The sequence below is a fragment of the Pinus tabuliformis genome, chromosome 7 (assembly GCF_031772625.1).
Source record: "Pinus tabuliformis cultivar Carrire ecotype Pingquan chromosome 7, CPIR1, whole genome shotgun sequence".
Classification (NCBI taxonomy): Eukaryota; Viridiplantae; Streptophyta; class Pinopsida; order Pinales; family Pinaceae; genus Pinus; species Pinus tabuliformis.
Window position 1 is genome coordinate 115,148,272 of NC_142293.1, and position 19,931 is coordinate 115,168,202.

Genomic DNA, 19,931 nt, shown 5'->3' on the forward strand with positions numbered 1-19,931 from the left:
GCACGTGTGGGGTAGATTATCCCCAAAACAGATCAGAAATTGTCTTAATGATGTTTCTCCTTCCTTCGCATGGATATAGGTCTCCTTCTATGATCCTCACACTTCTTTATTGCAGACTTATCCTTGATTGAATTGCTTGCTTCCAAATGGGAGTCGAGCTGCCTATATAATATATATAGCGATTTGCCCATGCATATAAGCAGACTTGGTAGGGATCTAGGCCGACATGTCCTTTGGAGAGGTTTCATTATTCCTTCTTGAAGCCGACTTGTAGGAGGTGCTTTTGCTTGGTCTTGGAGGGCCTTCTTATTCATTTAATGACTCATACAAAAATGTAACATGCCCAAGAAGGGTCCTTCATACATTGCATTGACTCAATTTGACTTTATGACCAATCCTAAGGGCTCACAATGGGAACCTTTCCTAAAAATAAAATTCCTTGCTCATGAAACCCATGAGACAAGCATTACAATAATAATTTTATTTTTCTTTGCATCAATTACATAAAATCACAATAACACATCATTATAAAGACCGAACCTAGTTACACTTTTCAACAAGATTGAGGAAGATGAAAACTTTGCCCTTGTTGGCAAAGGGAACAAGGCCAAGGGCTTGAAAAATCTAGGAGGGGCCGAGTCCATTTCAGCAGGAAAGAAGAAGAAAGATCTTAGCAATGTGAAGTGCTTCTCTTGCTATTAGTTTGGGCAGTACACGAAGTTTCCAAACAGGAAGCGGGGATCCAAGAAGGATGACAAGGTAGTAGTATCAACAGAGGTGGAAGAGTTCACTTCTTAGTTTGAGGAGTTTTCACTCATAGCTTGCATGGCAAGCTCAATGGCCAGTAGCGTGTGGTATATGGACAATGGAGCATCTTGTCATATGACCAGGAACAAGGGTTCTTTCAACTAGTTGACAGAGAAGGATATGCAATTTCATAAAGAGATGGGAGTTGATGGCAGGTACCTACAATAGGGCGTGGGTATTGTTAAGTTTGAGAGGGAGTCTGAGAATCCTCTCTACCTTAGAGATGTCGTCTACGTCCTAGGGTTGAAGAAAAACCTTGTTTCGGTCTCAACCTTAGAGAATGAAGGTTATGAGGTTATCTTCAGCAGAGGAAAGGCTTTCCTCAAGCCCTTAAACTTTGGAGCCATGAAGCAGATTGGAGCTAGGGTGAAGAACGTCTACAGGTTACAGTTCGAGACAACCGCAACCTTGAGCAACAAAGAGATCATTGTGCATAGATGTGACCTTGTGTATGGGTCACTTACACCATGGAGTGTTGAAGATTTTGAGGGAGATTGCTACAAGGTTACCATAGTACAATGTAGATCAACATGATGTGTGCAAGGGCTGCACACTTGGCAAGTATGCCAAGACATCCTTTTCCAACCGAGACATTAGGGCCAAGAGCATCTTGGAGTTGGTACATTCGGATGTATGTGGACCATTTTCCTCTCCATCCATGATGGGATGGTTGAGCGCAACAATCAGAGCATTGTTGGAGTGGTTAGGGCTATGTTGCATGACCAGGGGCTACCTATGTTTCTTTGGGTAGAGGCATGCAACACTGCAATCTTTTTGTAGAACAAGAGTCCACATAGGGTGCTAGGCAGAGTCACACTAGAGGAGGATTTCACAGGCAAGAATCCTGACGTGTCTCACTTCCAGATCTTTGGCAACCTTGATTACTACCATGTGTCTTATGATAACCGGAAGAAGGTGGAGCCCATAGTAGAGAAGATTATTTTCGTGGGCTACAACGAGACATCTAAGGCACATAAGGTGTTTATTCTAGCACCCAAGAAGATGGTGATTAGATGTGATGTCAAGTTCGAGGATGAAAGGGCTCTCAGAAAGTCCTTGGAGTGTGAGTAGGGTGTAGCACAAGAGGAACAACAGGCTCTCGAGCAAGAGGCTCAGCCAATTTCTCAAGCTTCATCACAACCAGTTGTTAGGCAGGCCGACCAACACGCAGTTGAGGAGAAAGTACAAGAACAAGAGGAGAGAGTAGAGTTAGAGGGGCCCACTCAGCCAATGACTCCCAGTGCAGGGAGAGGACGAGCCAGGTGGGCAAATCAATTGATTAGGGAGGCTCATGAGAGAGTTGGAATCCCTGCTCCACATTCAGACGGAGAAAACAACCACAAAGATATATGGGGTACATGGCACTTATGAGTGAGGTGATAGACTCAGAGCCTTCTTGTTATAAGGAGGCAACTTCTTAGCAGGTATGGCAAGATATCGTGGTGGAGTATTCCTCTATCATGCAGAATGACGCCTAGGAGATTGTGCTAATACCAGTTGGAAAATTAGTGGTGGGTTCATGTTGGGTATACAAGATTAAGTATGCAGTTGATGGGAGTGTGGAGAAGTGTAAGGCTAGATTTGTGGCCAAAGGGTTCTCTAAGGTCAAAGGGATAGACTATGATGAGATGTTCGCACCAGTGGCTTGATATTTGTCCATTAGGACTGTTTTGGCGATTGCAGTGTAGATAGAGTGGAAGATCCACCAAATGGACATGAAGTCAGCCTTCCTTAATGGAGTTGTTGAGGAAGAGGTATATATTGTGCAATCTGAGGGGTTTTAGACTTTCAGTAGAGACACACGTGTGCAGGCTGAAGAGAGCTCTTTATGGGCTCAAGAAGGAATCGAGGGCATGGTATTCCTCGATAGACAACTACCTTCTCGGTTTGGGCTTCACCAAGAGTGAAGCTGACCCTAACCTATACTATATTGTGGTTGAGGGCCAACCTCTCATTCTTGTGGTATATGTTGATGACTTGATATTGACAAGGGATGAGGAGCTCTGTTGTGATTGCAAGAAAGATCTTGCAGAAGAGTTTAAAATGAAGGATATAGGGCTTATGCACTATTTCCATGGATTGGAGGTTTGGCAAGGTGATGGGGAGTTATTCTTGGGATAAGATGGGGATACGTAGAAGATTCTCAAGAAATTCCACATGTGAGATTGCAGGGCCATGACGATGCCTCTAGTCACAAACTAGAGGAAGGTGGATGCTACCAAAGGTTAGCATGTGGATCCCACTCTCTATGAGCAGCTCAAAGGGCCATTGGTGTATCTTGTGAACACATGACCAAACATTTGCTTTGTAGTCAACTAGTTGAGCCAGTTTATGCTTGAATCGACCAAAGTGCATTTGTTGCTGCCAAGCATGTGTTGAGGTATCTCAGGGGCACAACAAATTATGGGTTGTTGTACAGACAAGTTGATGGAGTGAGTCTTTAGGGATTCACAAATGCAGATTGGGCAGGGGGCTTAGTAGACAAGAAGAGCACTTTAGGTTGTGCTTTCAGTTTTGGGTCAACAGTTGTTTCTTGGTTAAGCAAGAAGCACAAATCAGTGGCACTGAGCTCAACTGAGGACGAGTACATGGCTGCCAACTTGGCAAACTTGCGAGGTTATTTGGTTACGGAAGCTACTTGTCGGGTTGTTTAGTTAGAGGTTGGAGTCCAAGGTCATAAACTGTGATAATCAGAGCTTAACCAAGCTCTCCGAAAATCCAGTATTTCATGACTGCTCCAAGCACATTGAGATCAAGTAACCACCATATCAGAGATTGTGTTCAAAGGGGTAAATTTAGAGTTCAGTAAATAACTACAGAGGAGCATACAACATATATCATGACCATGACATTAGCAAGAATCAAATTCATCTACTTCAGAGATAAACTGGGTGTAGTAGATAGAACACCTTCCTCTCTAAGAGAGAGTGTTAATTGAAGTTAGAGATGGAAGGGTTTTGCTAAATTTAGAAGTGCACTAAATTTGGTAGTGGAACCCACAAGTGAAGCTAAGGTGCAATTATACTTTCACTTAATTTTGACTTAGGAAAATTCTAATTTTCCTATAGTCAAAAATTAAATTGATCTCAACAGTTTGGCTTGAGTTAATGAGCTAGTTCGACTTGAGTTTACAGGCCAATTCGACTTGAGTTGATGGTCCAGGTCAATTTTATAAAAAGGAAAGGGCGTAGACTAGGCTATCATCATTACGCACTAGAGACTTATGTGTTTTAGCTTAACAAGAAGAGATTCTAGTTTAGTGTGCTAGTGCAGAGAGACATAGGTCGAATAGCCTCAACATTTTCTCTAGCATCATGCTCACTTACCAAGGCCAAGTCAGCCTACGCAGGAGGGTCAAATAGCCTGTACGAGTTTGTACAACTGTGTATGCAGAGGTCGAGTTGGTTAGAAAGACGCAAAATAGTGCGTTGAGGGACTGCGAATTGAAGGGAAACTTTTCCCTATGTCTGTAATCAATTTTCTGAAATTGTTGCTGAGTAGAATAATAATAAAACACACAAGTTGGCAAGTTTTTCCCCAATTGGGGTTTCTTGGGTAAATTCTAGTGTATTATTTATTGTGTGCTTGTGTCTTTTTGATTTTATTTTCCACTTCTAGTATTTGTTAGAATACTCTACATATTTAGTAAGAGTTTGGAGTTCAGTTTTTAGTTTCCTTATCTCAATTTTTTTATTAAGTTAGTAGTTGGGTATTAGAAAGCTAACACCTTTTACTTTTGGTTGATTTTTCTTTGTATTATTGTTCGTATCTCAAAGGGTTAGAGCTTGCTTCGAATGATGTATAGTAGTTGTATAATCCCTTAAGGATGAGTCATTTCATTGCTCATCGGGGTTGGACATGCAAGGGTTCCTTTTATGATGTAATGAAGCAACATGTGCTCAGGAATTGGGTGTTGGCCATAATGAGTGAGTTATAGCTCATGCTAGGCTTTTTCCCACGTGCTAATGTGTATGTTCTGGCCATCTTTTGCATTTTAACATTCTTTCTTTTGATCTTTTGTCCATGATATGCTCTTTCTTTTCTTTTAGTTGCATCAACCTCCTAGGGAAAAGTTCCTTGCCCTCCCTAGGTATGAGGATGTATGGGTGCCAAATCCCACAGAACCAATGGTTAGTTGAACTTGAGAATGGATATAAGATAAGGGATTGTAGTGTATGATGGAAAGTGGCAAGTATGGAATGGGGATAGATGGAACTAGGTTATCTCAATTAGGGCTTCCTGAGTAGTGCCCCTCCTATACCCACTGGGCCATTAGGGGTCTCACTGGACCATGGTCGAAGATTAACCCCCCATTGAAGGTGAGGGAACAAGATCACGGTCAAAACCCCTCTTTCTAGTTCACACCATAATCCATATCAAATGCCCAAATACAAACAAGCATAAGCGCCCGCTTGCAAAATGAATAAAGTACTTTTTGATCGAAATCTCACCTTCGTTCATGTGTTCTTACCGGATGGATGAGAAGCATATGATTGATGCATGTGGCAGAGATATAATGGCACATCATCAGCTAGTGGTGGCTGTATGTAAAGAATGGGAGAAAAGTTTTCTCCTATATGGTAACCCATTTTGGTGGGTAATAGTACCAACGCCTGAGCAGGTTTTCTCGTCAAAAGACATCTTTGATCATTGAACCTGAGAGCAAGTTCCTTTTTAGTCCTGATACAAATAGCATGGCCTTTGCTTCCAACGTTCCTCCTGACTCTGGCTGGAACCTAATGGGTCCATCCCGCTTTACTACATAAATATGAATCATTACCAAGCTCCACAGATAAACATGAATCACTCTTTGTCAAGCTGCTAAATTGCTCCCATGCCTTAGTCATATGATGTGATGCTTCACTGTGCAAGTACCATGCACTCCTACTGATGGTGCTAGTAGAGAGACAAGAGAGCAATGAAAAAGTCATCCTTGAAATTCATTGCAAACTTATCAAGCTGAATCTCTATTGATGTTGTTGTCTGTTGCGACTTCCCCTTCCCTTTCACTCTCGTGGAAAATGAAGCACTTGAGCTTGCTCAAGTCCTTCTTCCCTAGTTGAGAGATTTGCCCCTTACTATTACCCTTGGAACCTTTCCCTTTGCCCTTCTTGGCCATGCTAGCCAAGGCTAGGTTCTCCTTTCCATCTCCTTGCTCGATGGCTTTAGACTCCACCCAAGTCTCTTCTTGGATGTAGTCACCTTAAAGCCTCTTCCAATTGGAAAGCTTTTCTTGAGCATAGATTCCTTTGACAAATGGTTCCTATGACTTGGGAAAACCATTTATTGCCACACTCATGAGATCTGCATCCTCCACTTTATCCTCACTGGCTGCAAGCTGATCCCATGTCTGGGTGATCCTCATGAAATAATTGGTAATGTTATTAGACATTGACATCTACATGGATCTGAGCTTGTTTCTCAAGATCATCTTTCTATTCATGTTGTAACTCTGGAAACACTAGAGCCTTCAACCAGGTGAGGGATCAAATGATCCTTCATGACATCCATGATTTGTTGGCGATTGGATCTCCTTATCTGTGATCTCCCAAAGGTCATTTTCCTTTAGCAGCAAGGTATTTCTTGCCTTCCAAGGCAGGAAGTTGAATGCCTTCTTTAGAGTCTTGTCCCCCATTATTCTGTGAGGACTCCTGATCTACACATAAACTGCAGTGTTACATGCGTCTGGCAATGAAACATGGGAAGATTCTAGTCATGTTGCATAGCCTTTGCAGAGCCCATTTTTTGCCATAATCCTCTACATAACCATTCTTATCTGACCCGTTTCCTGTGCAATGGGGGTAATTTGAAAAAGAGTCGACTGGTTATGTTGAAAACTAATCTGAATCCCTGGACTATGGACATTGTGATATTTTATCTTACCCTGGAAACCTTCCAATGCAGGAAGTTGAATGCCTTCTTTAGAGTCTTGTCCCCCATTATTCTGTGAGGACTCCTGATCTACACATAAACTGCAGTGTTACATGCGTCTGGCAATGAAACATGGGAAGATTCTAGTCATGTTGCATAGCCTTTGCAGAGCCCATTTTTTGCCATAATCCTCTACATAACCATTCTTATCTGACCTGTTTCCTGTGCAATGGGGGTAATTTGAAAAAGAGTCGACTGGTTATGTTGAAAACTAATCTGAATCCCTGGACTATGGACATTGTGATATGTTATCTTACCCTGGAAACCCGTGCAGCTATCAGCTTCTTTGATGTTAACGTCCTGTACCAGATCGGCGCACACAGCCTCTTTGGAGGAGTGATCCCTGGACCATTTGTAGACATTCCTAGCATAGACAATTCTGCTTCCCAAGGCTTTGCCTTGCATCTGAAACTTATTGTATTTAACAAGCCCTTTATTTTTTTCTGAATGGAAAAAATTTCAGATCAAAAAACTCCTCTTGATCCATTCAAAAACTGAAGGTAATGCCACAGAACCATGGGTGGTGCCAATCTTGACTTTCAATCTCTAATATCCCTCATCTACAGTCAACAAAATCGCTTTCAGGATTGAATATGGACCTGAATTGCACCTGCAGGATTGAATATGGACATCCCTGACCTCACTATTATGTTGAGTATGAAGAAAAATCCTGAAGCCATCCTTTCGTTCTTCAAGACCATTGATTCCTTATTCAACCTGTTGTCGCGCAGATTGACACGACAACGCTCAGACCGGGGGCTGTCACTCTGATCCCCGATCCCTCCGTTTAAGCCTGTCTCCCGCGGCTAAGGGGGGTAGACCCTATGAGATGATGAAGACCAACTGCCAAACAGTTGGTTGGGAGACACGAGACACGATATGATAAGCACTAGATGGATTTAGAAATGAAAAGACCAGTGCCTTATGGAGTAAATTTTTGATCGTTTAATTATCAGATGCTGCAACAATATAAACCATGCAGAGCAAGCACCTATCATGAAAGCTAGAACGACGCAAGATATCAGTTGAAACAATAACGTTCTTGCAATATCCAGTAATTTAAGAAAATTTTCAATAGATGCTTTAAACAATCATGCAAATCATAAATCATTAACCAGATATCATATTCGCGCCCAGACTTGAAAATTTAAATCTCAGCATAAAAGATATAACATGATGATTCCCGAGAAGAACTGGATCTGGCAAAAAGGAAAATTTTCCAAAATTTTTTATACTTTTTCAAATTTATTTATTTATTTATTTTTTAAATTTTAAATATTAAACAAAACCCAAAAATAAAAAAAAAATCTAAATTAAAATTAATCTAAAACCTAACTATATAAAAATTAAAACTAAGTCTAAAGCCCTAAAAAAAATTTTATATATGAATTTTTTTATTTTATTTTTCATATTACAAAACAAGACCTTATATTAAGATTTAATTAGGAACTAAACTATACAACATGAAAATCCTAAAAAAAATATAAAATTAAATCAAACCCTAAAACAATTTTAATACATATCAAAAACCTTTACAATTAAATAACAAAGGCCCTAAAAAAAAATCGAACCTATTTAAAATACATCCTAACATCTAACTATGCAAATGTATATCATAACAATATAACTTAACGCTGAACAAGATCTAATCGTAACAAAAAAAGCAAAATATCCTAACCCTAACTCATTAGAAAACGAAAAAGACTTACCACAAAGCTATGTAAGAAAAATTAAAAATGGTTGATGTTGACACCTAATCCGAAACGGATGAGGTGAAGCTGGACAGTCATCTAGAAGATGAACTGATCCGTTTTGTGTATGTATAAATAATAGTTGGCTAATGAATAAAAATATCAGTTCTGTCTTGCGCTCAATAATTTCTGGAGTTAACCTGGCCTGACATGGTATCAGAGCACAGGTCCCAAAATAGTGTAACTCCTGCTGAGCGCTGCATCATCCTGAGCGATTCCCTGACACTGCTGAAGACTGCGCCCTCTGTCCTGACATGGAGACTGCGCCCTCAGACCATGAGTAATTGATGTGCGTTTTTTTACCTGAGCGTTGATGCGTTCATGTATTCCCTGGAACGCTGCGTTGAAGCTCCGTTACCTATGCGTTGATGCTGTTGAACTGTGGTATGCTGAGAACTGAGGTATCGTTTTTTTGTAATGGTGACTGTGGTATGCTCAGAACTGTGGTATGCACAATGATTTTATGAAAACTGCGTTCAAGATTTTGCGTTTTTATAATGGTGGCTGCCTTCTTAGTTTAATGAAGACTGTGTTTTTATGAAGACTGCGTTCCACAGCCTTATGCACAATGATTCAAATTGCAACTGCGTTGAAGACTGATTCAAATTAAAATGGTGACTGCGTTTTTTATTGAAGCCTGACATGGTATTGTATTGAAGCTGCGTTGTATTGTATTGAAGCTGCGTTGTATTGTATTGAAGCCTGACATTGCGTTGTATTGAAGAATGGCTGCAAGCCTGCGTTATATTGTTTTGAAGTCTGCGTTGTATTGAAGAATGGCTGCATTGTATTGAAGCGTTGACGGAATATAGTGTTGCGCCTGGTAAAGAGACTTGTAGCTTCATAAATCCACGTGGTATCCGAAATAAACCCTGGAACCGTGCCTTGTTTTAACGTGCCTCTATGTGCATTGTTGTAACATATATTTTGGTTCCGGTTTCTCTGTATTGAACCTACGAAGGTTGGATCCGCATTAAAATTGGATGATATGCAACGCTAATATATGTGCTTTAGACTGACATGTTAGCTCTTCCCATTATGATATGATCTTCTCCGCTGGAAATTGTGAGGTACTGTTGTATGAGCCAGAGGTCTTGTTGAATTTGCTGTATTACTGCTTGGTGTAGGGTTTCTTGAGTTTGCTAAGTTATCAGTCGTTGAAGGATCTCTTGTCCACTGGAAATTGGCAGAAGATTGAATGTGTTGCGCTGTTTTTTTAACAGTTTTTACATTGATATATATTGAAGTGATATATGTTGAAGAGATCCCTTAGCGCCTTTTTTCTTTCTCAAAACACAGTAGTGTGGCAGTGATATAAGAAATGGTGATGCTGATGCAAATGTTAGAAGAAAAATAAAATGCATAAGGCTATGATATAAGATTTTTTTTCCAGCAGAAGTCTTGCTGTGGCATAAGAATTTTTTTTTCCAGCAGAAGTCTTTTATCAACAGAAGTTTTTTTTAGCAGAGATATTTTTACAGAATGCATTCAATCATTTCTATGGTCGGAATAGTTCTCACTGGCAAGGAGAACTATTCTGAATGGTCTCGGATGGTGAAACACACCCTCATCTACAATGAGCTGTGGAAAGGAGTGTGTGTCGGAGAAGAAGACAGAGACCCTGTGCAGCCCACATTAGACAAAGAACTCGCCATTTGGGAAAACAAGAACAACAAAGCCTATGCATTGATCGCAGCATCTGTAAATGAGGAAGTAAGTCGTCATATTTCATCCTATTCCACTGCCTTTGAAGCTTTACAAAAGCTGAAAGAACTCTATGATACACATTCTGCACTTGAAGTTGTTCAACTCATGATTAAACTCTTCACTCTTGAACTGAAAAATAATGATCCTCTTGCTCTTGCATCTGAAATAAAGTCTATAATGCATGATATTAAATCCACTAAGGTTGAGCTGGATATCTCTCTTATTGCCTTTCTCAAAGCACTCTATCCTACCTACTCTAATTATCTTGAGTCTTTACAAGCAAATGGAAACCTTAAAGATATAACCTTTGACTCTCTTGTGAAAAAGTTTGCTGAAAGAGAAAAAGCCTTTGGAAAGAAAACAGTCCCTGAATCTTCTGAAGAGACTGTTTGCCTTGCTCACAAAGAAAAGCATCCTGCTCAAGATTCTGCAAGAGGAAGAGGTGGACGAAGAGGAAGAGGAAGATACTTCAGAGGCAGGGGGGGCAGACATTCTCAAGCAGAAAAGGCAGATCTGCATTGCATTCGCTGCAAACGAAATGGATCACATGATGCCTCTACATGCAAGCTACCATGGGACAAGGTTGAGCAGAGAAGAAACCAACAGAAAGGTAAAACTGATGACACAGACAAAGGTAAAGCACCTGAATCCGCTCACTATATTGAGGCACAATGTAACATTGGAGTAAATGAAGACTTGTTTAATGCTTCACTTGCTTATTCGAAAAATGACTGGTTGCTTGATTCAGGAGCAACCTGTCATATGACTCATAGGAAATAATTTTTTGAAGATTTCACTGACAATGTTGATGGAGCAGTATACTTTGCAGATCAGTCAAAAATCAAGCCATCAGGGCTTGGCACAATCAGGCTTAAACTGCCTGGTCTTCCAGATTTTCTTCTGGATCATGTTCTATATCTCCCACAGCTCAAGAGAAACTTGCTGTCCCTGGTCCACATCCACCAGCAAGGTCACTCCATTCATATGTTTGATGGAAAGCTTGAGGTAAGAAAGGCATCTGACCATTCACTTGTCATGAGGGGTATAGAAGAAGAAAGACTTCTTAAACTGCAAGGAACCTCTGCTCATGCACAACATTTTTCATATATTTCTCATCATGATGAAGGTACACTTCCATCAAGTTTATTATGGCATGCTAGATTTGGACATTTAAACTATGATAGTCTCCGCTTGTTGAAGAAAAATGGTGTTGCTGGTTTGCCTACAATTCCTAGAAAACATAAACAATGTGATGCTTGCATTCTAGGAAAGCACAGCAAACAGTCTTTTCATGATTCACATTCAAGAGCACATAGGAAGCTTGAACTTATTCATTCAGATTTATGTGGTCCAATGCCTGTTCCTTCTGCAAATGGAAATAAGTATATCATGACATTTATTGATGATTACACCAGAATGTGTTGGGTTTATTTATTGAAGAACAAATCTGATGCTTTTCAAACATTCAAGAATTTTCATAAGTGGATTGAAAATGATGCACAATCTCATATTGGGTCTATTCGCACTGATAATGGAAAAGAATATACATCAAATGAATTTGAACACTATCTTCGCCAACATGGGATTAAACATCAAACAACTGTGCCTTATAATCCTCAACAGAATGGTGTAGCTGAAAGAATGAATAGAACAATTTTGAATATGGTACGATCCATGCTTTTCTTCAAAAATGTAAAGACAATGTTTTGGGCTGATGCTGTTCTATGTGCTGCATATATAAAGAATAGATGTCCATCTAGTGCTATAAGAAACAAGACTCCTTATGAATTGTGGTATGGACATGTTCCTTCGGTAAAACATCTCAGGATATTTGGTTCCACCTGTTATGCTTTAATACCAAAGGTACATAGAAACAAACTTGGTGCTAGAAGTCGTAAGTGTATCTTCCTGGGGTATTCAAACACATCTAAAGCATACCGCCTTTATGATGAAGTAAATAAAAAGTTTGTTTTATCTAGAGATGTCATTTTTCTTGAATCATCCAAATCTGACAGTGTTGTTGAGCGGCAACTTGATCGCTTGGATAGATTCACAAAACCGAAATCATTTCAAGAGTTTGATAATCAGATTCCACATCTTGAAGGGGGGATTCCTATACTAGATCAACATGTGGAATCTTCTTCTGAAGAACAATCTCCCCTGCATGACACTCCAACAACGGATGATGCTTTAAGTGATGTAATTGATAGAATTGGGAGACTCAATCTTGATTCAGACCCAACTCAATCAACAGAACAGCCTGGACCATCTCAGAAAGGTCCCCCAAAGTCGCTGACAAAGACACTTGAAAGTGTTCATCCTGATGAAATTGGAAAAACAGGAACCAGAAATTCAAACCGACAAGATGGAGGTGATGTAGATAACTCTAATTCACCTGTTGATATGGATGTTACTTATGATTGTGAATTGAACTTGTCTACAGATTTTGAACCAACTTCCTTCAAAGAAGCTGCTTCTCATGATAAATGGAAAGAAGCGATGCAGAAGGAGTATGATGCCCTCATAAAGAATGGCACTTGGAAGCTGGTTGATCCTCCATTTGGAACCAAACCAATTGGCTGCAAGTGGGTCTACAAGAACAAGTACAAAGCTGATGGCTCACTTGACAAGCACAAAGCTAGGCTTGTGGCAAAAGGTTTTGCACAGAAGGAAGGGGTCGATTATGAGGAAACTTTTGCTCCCACAGCAAAATGGGCCACCATCCGGACACTCTTTGCACTAGCTGCTCAGAACGGTTGGAAAGTCCATCAAATGGATGTAAAAACTGCATTCTTGAATGGAGATCTAAAAGAGAATGTTTTTATGTCCCAGCCTGAAGGATTTGTTGTGAAAGGACATGAACACAAAGTATGCAAACTTGTGAAGTCCTTGTATGGCCTCAAACAAGCACCACGAGCCTGGTATGAAAAACTAACTGAGCATCTTCTGAAACTCAACTTCAATCATTTTGATCTTGATGATGCAACTTTATTTGTCAAGAAAGTTGGCAAAACAGTTGTATATCTTGTGGTATATGTAGATGATCTTTTAATGACAGGGAACAATGAAAGCTATATTGCATCCATAAAGAAAGAATTAGGAAATTTTTTTGAAATGACTGATTTGGGCTATGTTCATTACTATCTTGGCATTGAAGTAACCCAACACCCAAAGTCCATATTTCTTTCTCAAAAGAAATACATTGGAGATTTGTTAAACAGATTTGGCATGACAGAGTGCAATCCCCTTTCTACTCCAATGGAACAAAACTTGAAGCTCACATCTATTGAAGGAAAGGAATTTGAGGATGCAACAAAGTATAGACAGCTTGTAGGAAGTCTCATCTACCTCACTACTACCAGACCAGACATTTCATTTGCTGTTGGAATCCTCTCCAGGTTTATGCAAAAGCCTTGTGAGGGACATTGGTCTGCTGCAAAAAGAGTTCTAAGGTACTTGAAGGGAACTCAAGACCTTGGAATCAAGTATACACAGGTGGACGACTTCAACTTGATTGGATACTCTGATTCAGACTTCGATGGAGACAAAGAAACTGGGGTATCTACTTCAGGATATGCTATGAGTCTTGGATCGGGAGCTGTCTCCTGGAGATCACGCAAACAATCCGTACCAGCAGATTCCACAACAGAAGCAGAATATGTGGCAGCAGCTGAAGCAACGAAAGAAATTGTGTGGCTCAGGAAAATTCTTGAAGATTTGCAGGTAAAACAAATACAATCAACTCCACTCATGATTGATAACACCTCTGCAATAAAGTTGGCTAAGAACCCAAAGTTCCATGATCGTACTAAGCACATCAATACTAAATATCATCTGATCCGACATCATGTTGAGGCCAAAACAATCCATCTCCGTCATTGTTCCACAAACGAGCAAATTGCAGACATCTTCACCAAAGCGCTTGGAAGAGAAAAGCTTGAAAGATTCAGAACGATGCTTGGACTCACCAACATCCCTTCAGATTAAGGGGGGGAATGTTGACACCTAATCCGAAACGGATGAGGTGAAGCTGGACAGTCATCTAGAAGATGAACTGATCCGTTTTGTGTATGTATAAATAATAGTTGGCTAATGAATAAAAATATCAGTTCTGTCTTGCGCTCAATAATTTCTGGAGTTAACCTGGCCTGACAGTTGATGTGAGCACAGGTGACGGAGATGCGTTTGATAGGCCTGCGGGAATATTGCAGACGGATCTGGACGGCGGTAAGAGCAGCGATAATACGCAGTGGATTCAAGAAATCACGTGGCCAGATGATGAAGACGCCGGACGGATTGCAGCCATTGAGGATCGATCAGAATATTGACGGATTTTGGATTGGCGCCCACGTTGAAACCAACTGTTTGTCTGCGTGAAGGACGACTCAGGACGTGCGCAGATCCGCGGGATTTCGATGGAGAAATGATGGCGGCAACAGGAGGAGATCACCACTTTGACTGAGCCAAGAAAACATCATTAAACGCATGCAGGCCTGAGCGCTTGTAAATGGGAATGACCGTCCTCAAATCTGCTGCCTGAGCAATCCGACGCTGAATGGTTTTGATTTGGATATGATTTGTTGCCTGGCGCAGGGTAGATCACATCGAAAAAGACTGCGTCCTCTGACGTTTTCACCCGCTGTCCTTGCGTGAATGCAGCAACAAATTTTTGTTGATGCCCACACCGAAACCCTCTGCTCGTTGTGAAAGCTTGATCCGAATAGAACTGGTTAATCCGTCGTTTCACTCGAAGCCTTTAGTGCTGGATACAGTAAATGCATTTTCCTTTATTGCCCTTCTTTACTTGAGCATGTCAAAATCAGCCTCACGTGTATTTTGAAGTTTTCTCTTGACGGCTATAAAGCCACGGCGTAGGAGGAAAAGCACAGATTTTTGGCAGATAGGATGTTTTCACTTGGGTGACAGGACAGCCAGAACCCTTGAAAAGAAATATGCTTCCTTCTATACGTGATTTTTGGGCCCTGATTCTTCGACAGGCAGTCAAGCAAATGGGCAAGCATTCAACACTGCATCTAGAGAAAACTTCTACCAATTTTGCAACCTGAAACAGACCAGATCACCCAAAAATGATATATACATAAAACCAAAACTGAAAACCCTAATTAAAGCTGATTAAAGCAAAAATTTGAAACCCTAGATCAACTTGACTAATTTACAGATTTTGGCCCCTTAACAACCAGATTCAGCAATAAGCACATAAATATTTTAAAGAATAAAAACTTCAGGTTTTCACTGTGAAGAACTTCAGAAAATCTCTTATGCAAATTAGAAAAATAAACTGAATGATAGACTCAGGATCAAATCCAACTGGGCTCAGCAAAAAATGCTTGCGGGAGTTGGCTGGTTCAGCCAAGAACTTCCCCTAACGCCCGACAATCTTCTTCAGTAAGAGTTTTCCTGCACAGCTCACTTCAACCATCAGTAAAGAGGGCAAAAATGCTGCTAGATCTCAAAAAGTAATGGAGATACCTGCCATTACTTCAGAAACTGTAACACCACTCAAACCCTAGCAAGTGAACAAGATACCTGTGCTCACAATACTCTACAATAAGCTATTATTAATGGCTGAAAAATAAAATATGCAGAAAATTAAACAATCTCACAACATTTCCAGAGAGTAACACCAGCTAGATTTGGACCCCAAAGTCTTCTTTTATTAACCAGAAACAGATTACAAGAGAGCTTCTTCAGTACAAGACTCACAGATTCAATGATCTGAAATGACCCCTAGCACCCTATTTAAAGGAAATGATCACAACGGCTAGTTCGAGTGATCCATGGTGAAATGATCTCGACCGTCGATGAGGATCAAGACATCTCTTAATCTCATCCGTCGAAACTGTTAACTTATTATTAAAAATAATATTTTGCATGCATTCACTCAAAATGTTATTATTTTATTATTTAGGGTTTTTGCTTTATTTTATAATTTTTTATTTATTTCATTTTTTAATTTTTATTTATTTTATTATTTATTTATTTTATTTATTTTCTTAAATGGATCATCGAACTAAGCCTTTGGAAACATCACCTAGGACCTAGGACTTAGGACTCATGAGGGGACTTAAAACATTTTCCAACCCTCAAGACACATTACATCGTGACCTTTTACAATTTACATCTTAAGGGGGAAAACCCCTTTATCATAGACCCTCATAAATCACCCAGTTTCTGCGACACAACTATAATCTAGCAGATTAACACACTAGGATTCTCCTAAAGTTCTAATAACAAAATGCATCCCGGCTTTGGGGTCAGGCTGAAGGAAAACTCTGCCGATCGTAGATCGGTGAGACGAAAAACCTTCCGGGATGTAGATTATCATTAGAAAGTTAGGTCCACCTAGGCAATTTTACATAAACGACTCATATCTGCTAAGATTATTTACAATTCATACATGCAGACTGGGTTTACAATTAAAATGATCAAGCTGCTGATGACTACAAACTGGCACGGACACGTCGATCAGGCGCTGCCCCTTTTGCGAAGAAAAGGGGGTGTACTGCATGGGTAGTTGACCGGTAGTGGTCAACACAACCAATAGCCAAGTATACTTAATCTTTAATATGTATGTTGACGTATTTTTCAATGTACTTTTAATCTCTCTTTATTTTGTGGTATTTTTTATTTTATTTGCAGTCCACATTCATATTGTCTCATGTAGCTTGTAACTGTGGTCTTATATAAATTATGTGTTGTCTCAAAGCTGTTTACATGGCTGCAGATTTTGGTTTTCTTTTCCCTCTTGTCAAGAGCCTGTTATTATTTACTTGCAGGATACCTTTAGATCCATATTTCCTTTCCACACATCTTCCCCTGAAATCCTAAAAGTTTGGTCCAAATGGTACAATCTTGACATGATTTACTGCATGGGGAAAAATGCTCGATAGGTTCTCTGGATAGAGATGTTTCATTTATTTAGAGATTTGTTGTAGGAATTAGCATATTGTCCCCTGGCAGAAACATACCCAAAGGGCTGAGCTTTGCTGTGAAAACCTTTCCCAAGTTCTTTGATAAATCTAGTTCTCTCATATTTAAGGATTTTATGATCGAAGGAAAAGTATCAAACGTGTTTTGAACTAGTCTCATTTTTTATACGCTGCATCGAGTTATCAAACCTTATATGCTTCATACATACCTAAGTTCTCTCTTCCCTCTGTTTATGTTGATTGATTGAAACTGAGGAACATTTAAAGGTTGTCTTTTAAGCTCATCTGAAGAATATCTGATTTTGTATTCAACTATATCTAAAAGAATCTCTTTTGCCAACCTGCCATAATTTTTTGTGTGAATTTTAATAGTAGGTATCAAATTGTAATTTTTAGGGTGTTGTTAAATTTTTCAGGGCTGCATTGCACAAAACGTACAGCCCCAGAAGAATTTGCAATTGCATGGGAATATTTTTCTAGTGCTACACTGTTCTCATTTGTTGGATTTACGTTGGCAGGTTGAACTCCTATCATGCAATTATTCCAGGACTTCCTGATGATTTAGCATTGAGATGTCTGGCAAAGATATCTCATGGATATCATGGGCTGCTAGAAGTTGTGTGTAACAGATGGCATTCTTTAATTAGAAGCTCTGAGTATGCTCGTGCCAAAGCTCAAGAAGGCTGGTGTGGTAATTGGCTCTTTGTGTTAACAGAAGAACAAATCAAGGGTCCATGGAATGCATATGATCCTGAAGCTGATAGGTGGCATCCTTTGCCACCAATTTCCTGGGTTTTCTCCAATTACAGGCACCGTGGATTTTCATGTGTTACTGTAGCAAAGAAATTTCTAGTGATCGGTGGGTACTACACTCCATGTGACACTCTTGGTCAACTGAGAAGGTTTACTGCAACTAATGAGGTTATACAGTTTGATCCCTTTTCAAAGAAATGGAGCAGAGTGGCAAGTATGAAAGTTGCACGATGCAACTTTGCATGTGCTGTTATTCATGAAAAAGTATATGTGGTAGGTGGTTGCAGCTTGGCTCATGCATAAGTTTATGACCCTGTTGAAGATAGGTAATCCTTTAGGCAGCTTTCAAAGATTTGGTTGTCTGAAATTTGAATGGTGTTCCCTTTCCTTGACTCTTAATGAAAAGCATCCAATTTTGCCGATGACAATTTCTCCTTTTCTTGGTATTCAACTCCCCAAAGGTTTATGACAGGATTGCTTGTCTGTATTTACCACTATTTCATCAATATGTCTGCCTGTATGTACTACCATTTTATTACTTTTCTTTCAAGCTTTGTTTCAATATGGCAATGCTTTGTGTAGACTTTGGCTTACCAGACATACTTGAAGAATTACACTTTATATTTCTCTGAAACTGTGGGTTTTATACTGAAAGATTATACAAGTTCTTTTGTGCAGCTGGCAGGACATTCCACCTTTTCCAAGTGCACGTGAGGATTGTGTTGGCTTCTCCTGTGGTGGTTTATTTTATGTTGTTGCTGGAGTAGATAATCGGGCAGAGCAGAAGACTGCAGTAGTTTTTGATCCGATTGAGGAAAGTTGGTATTGCCATCAAAACTTCTGGCTGTTTTTTCGCCTTATGTCGTGCCCTCTTACAACAGTTAAGGATTGTATCTATGTTATTGATGATTGGGATGGAAACAATGTAAAATTTCGGGATGCAGCAACTGGCTACTGGATTACTATAGGGCCAGTTCCATCTGTGCAATTTTCTGATCTTTCTCGTGCACTCAAGGGCTTTGGCTTTGGCCTCATTGGATTTCAAAATGATCTCTATGTTTTGGGGGGGAAGGTTCTCAAGTGGGAACCATCTGATGGCCACTGGCGAAATGTTGAAGTTGTCAAACTAAATGTTGTAAGAGCCTGTAAAATAAGTGGCACACAACCAGAGTGGCGGGATGTGAGACCCATAAGGGGGTCCCATGGGGCTGTTGTTGGCTGTGCAGTTTTGGAGGAGTGAGTTATTTTCCAAGCTTAGATATCTGGGTCAAAGAAGTTACCTCAACTTCCACTCAGATCACTTCTTTCTGTATATCTTTTTCATGATTGGTCAATTATGGAAACATTTTCTAAATGAAAAGGTTGGGGTCAAAGTTCAGGTTTGACTCTGATTAATTCTTCCTGCATATCATTTTCACTATTCATTGAATGCAGTGTCGTTTTTAATCTATAATTGTATGAAGAGCCAATTTTACTGAATACCATATAAGATGTGTGCAAAAGTAAATCTCACTTGTTTGGGTCTCTGAATTGTAAGCTATGCAAACTTGGAATATGCCGAATGCTTGAGGTCTCCAATGTTACCAAAGTTGTTTCCCCGTTTCTTAAAAGTTTTGACAAATGATGTTTATTTATTTATTTTGAGACATTATGTAACTTCTGACATTTCAGTGAGTCAACGCAGGTAACTCAGCTTGAGGAGTCATAGAAGTTTTTGACTAACTATGACTAATGTTGAGATGTTTCTAAAAATGGAAATGCTAATATTTGGACATTCCTAACATTAATCAGTATTCAAACTAAAGCGGAAGGAACCGAGTCCCTTAAACACCAGTTTGAGCAGTGCTTAACAAAGCGTAAGCTATCAGAAGTTGAATAAGAAATTGCAAGTTCATATCCCCATGCTACATATTTGAATAGTTGGATTGAATCTTTGATGTAGTTTTGCACATATAGAGTTGGACTGTGTCACTTAGTTGGCAATGGAGTGACAGTCTGGCAATCATGAGGTGACATTAAGAGATCAAGCCTG

The 19,931-nt window shown here is 39.8% G+C and overlaps 1 pseudogene across 1 annotated transcript in view; it reads left to right on the top strand.

Moving 5' to 3' along the window:
- Positions 1-19,305, top strand: part of LOC149245985 (F-box/kelch-repeat protein At1g16250-like) — a 72,665-nt pseudogene extending 53,360 nt beyond the window's left edge. The window contains exons 2-3 of the transcript XR_016265550.1: positions 17,665-18,225; positions 18,578-19,305. The product of XR_016265550.1 is annotated as an F-box/kelch-repeat protein At1g16250-like (transcript). The remainder of the gene's footprint in view (positions 1-17,664; positions 18,226-18,577) is intronic.
- The last annotated feature ends 626 nt before the right edge of the window (positions 19,306-19,931 follow it).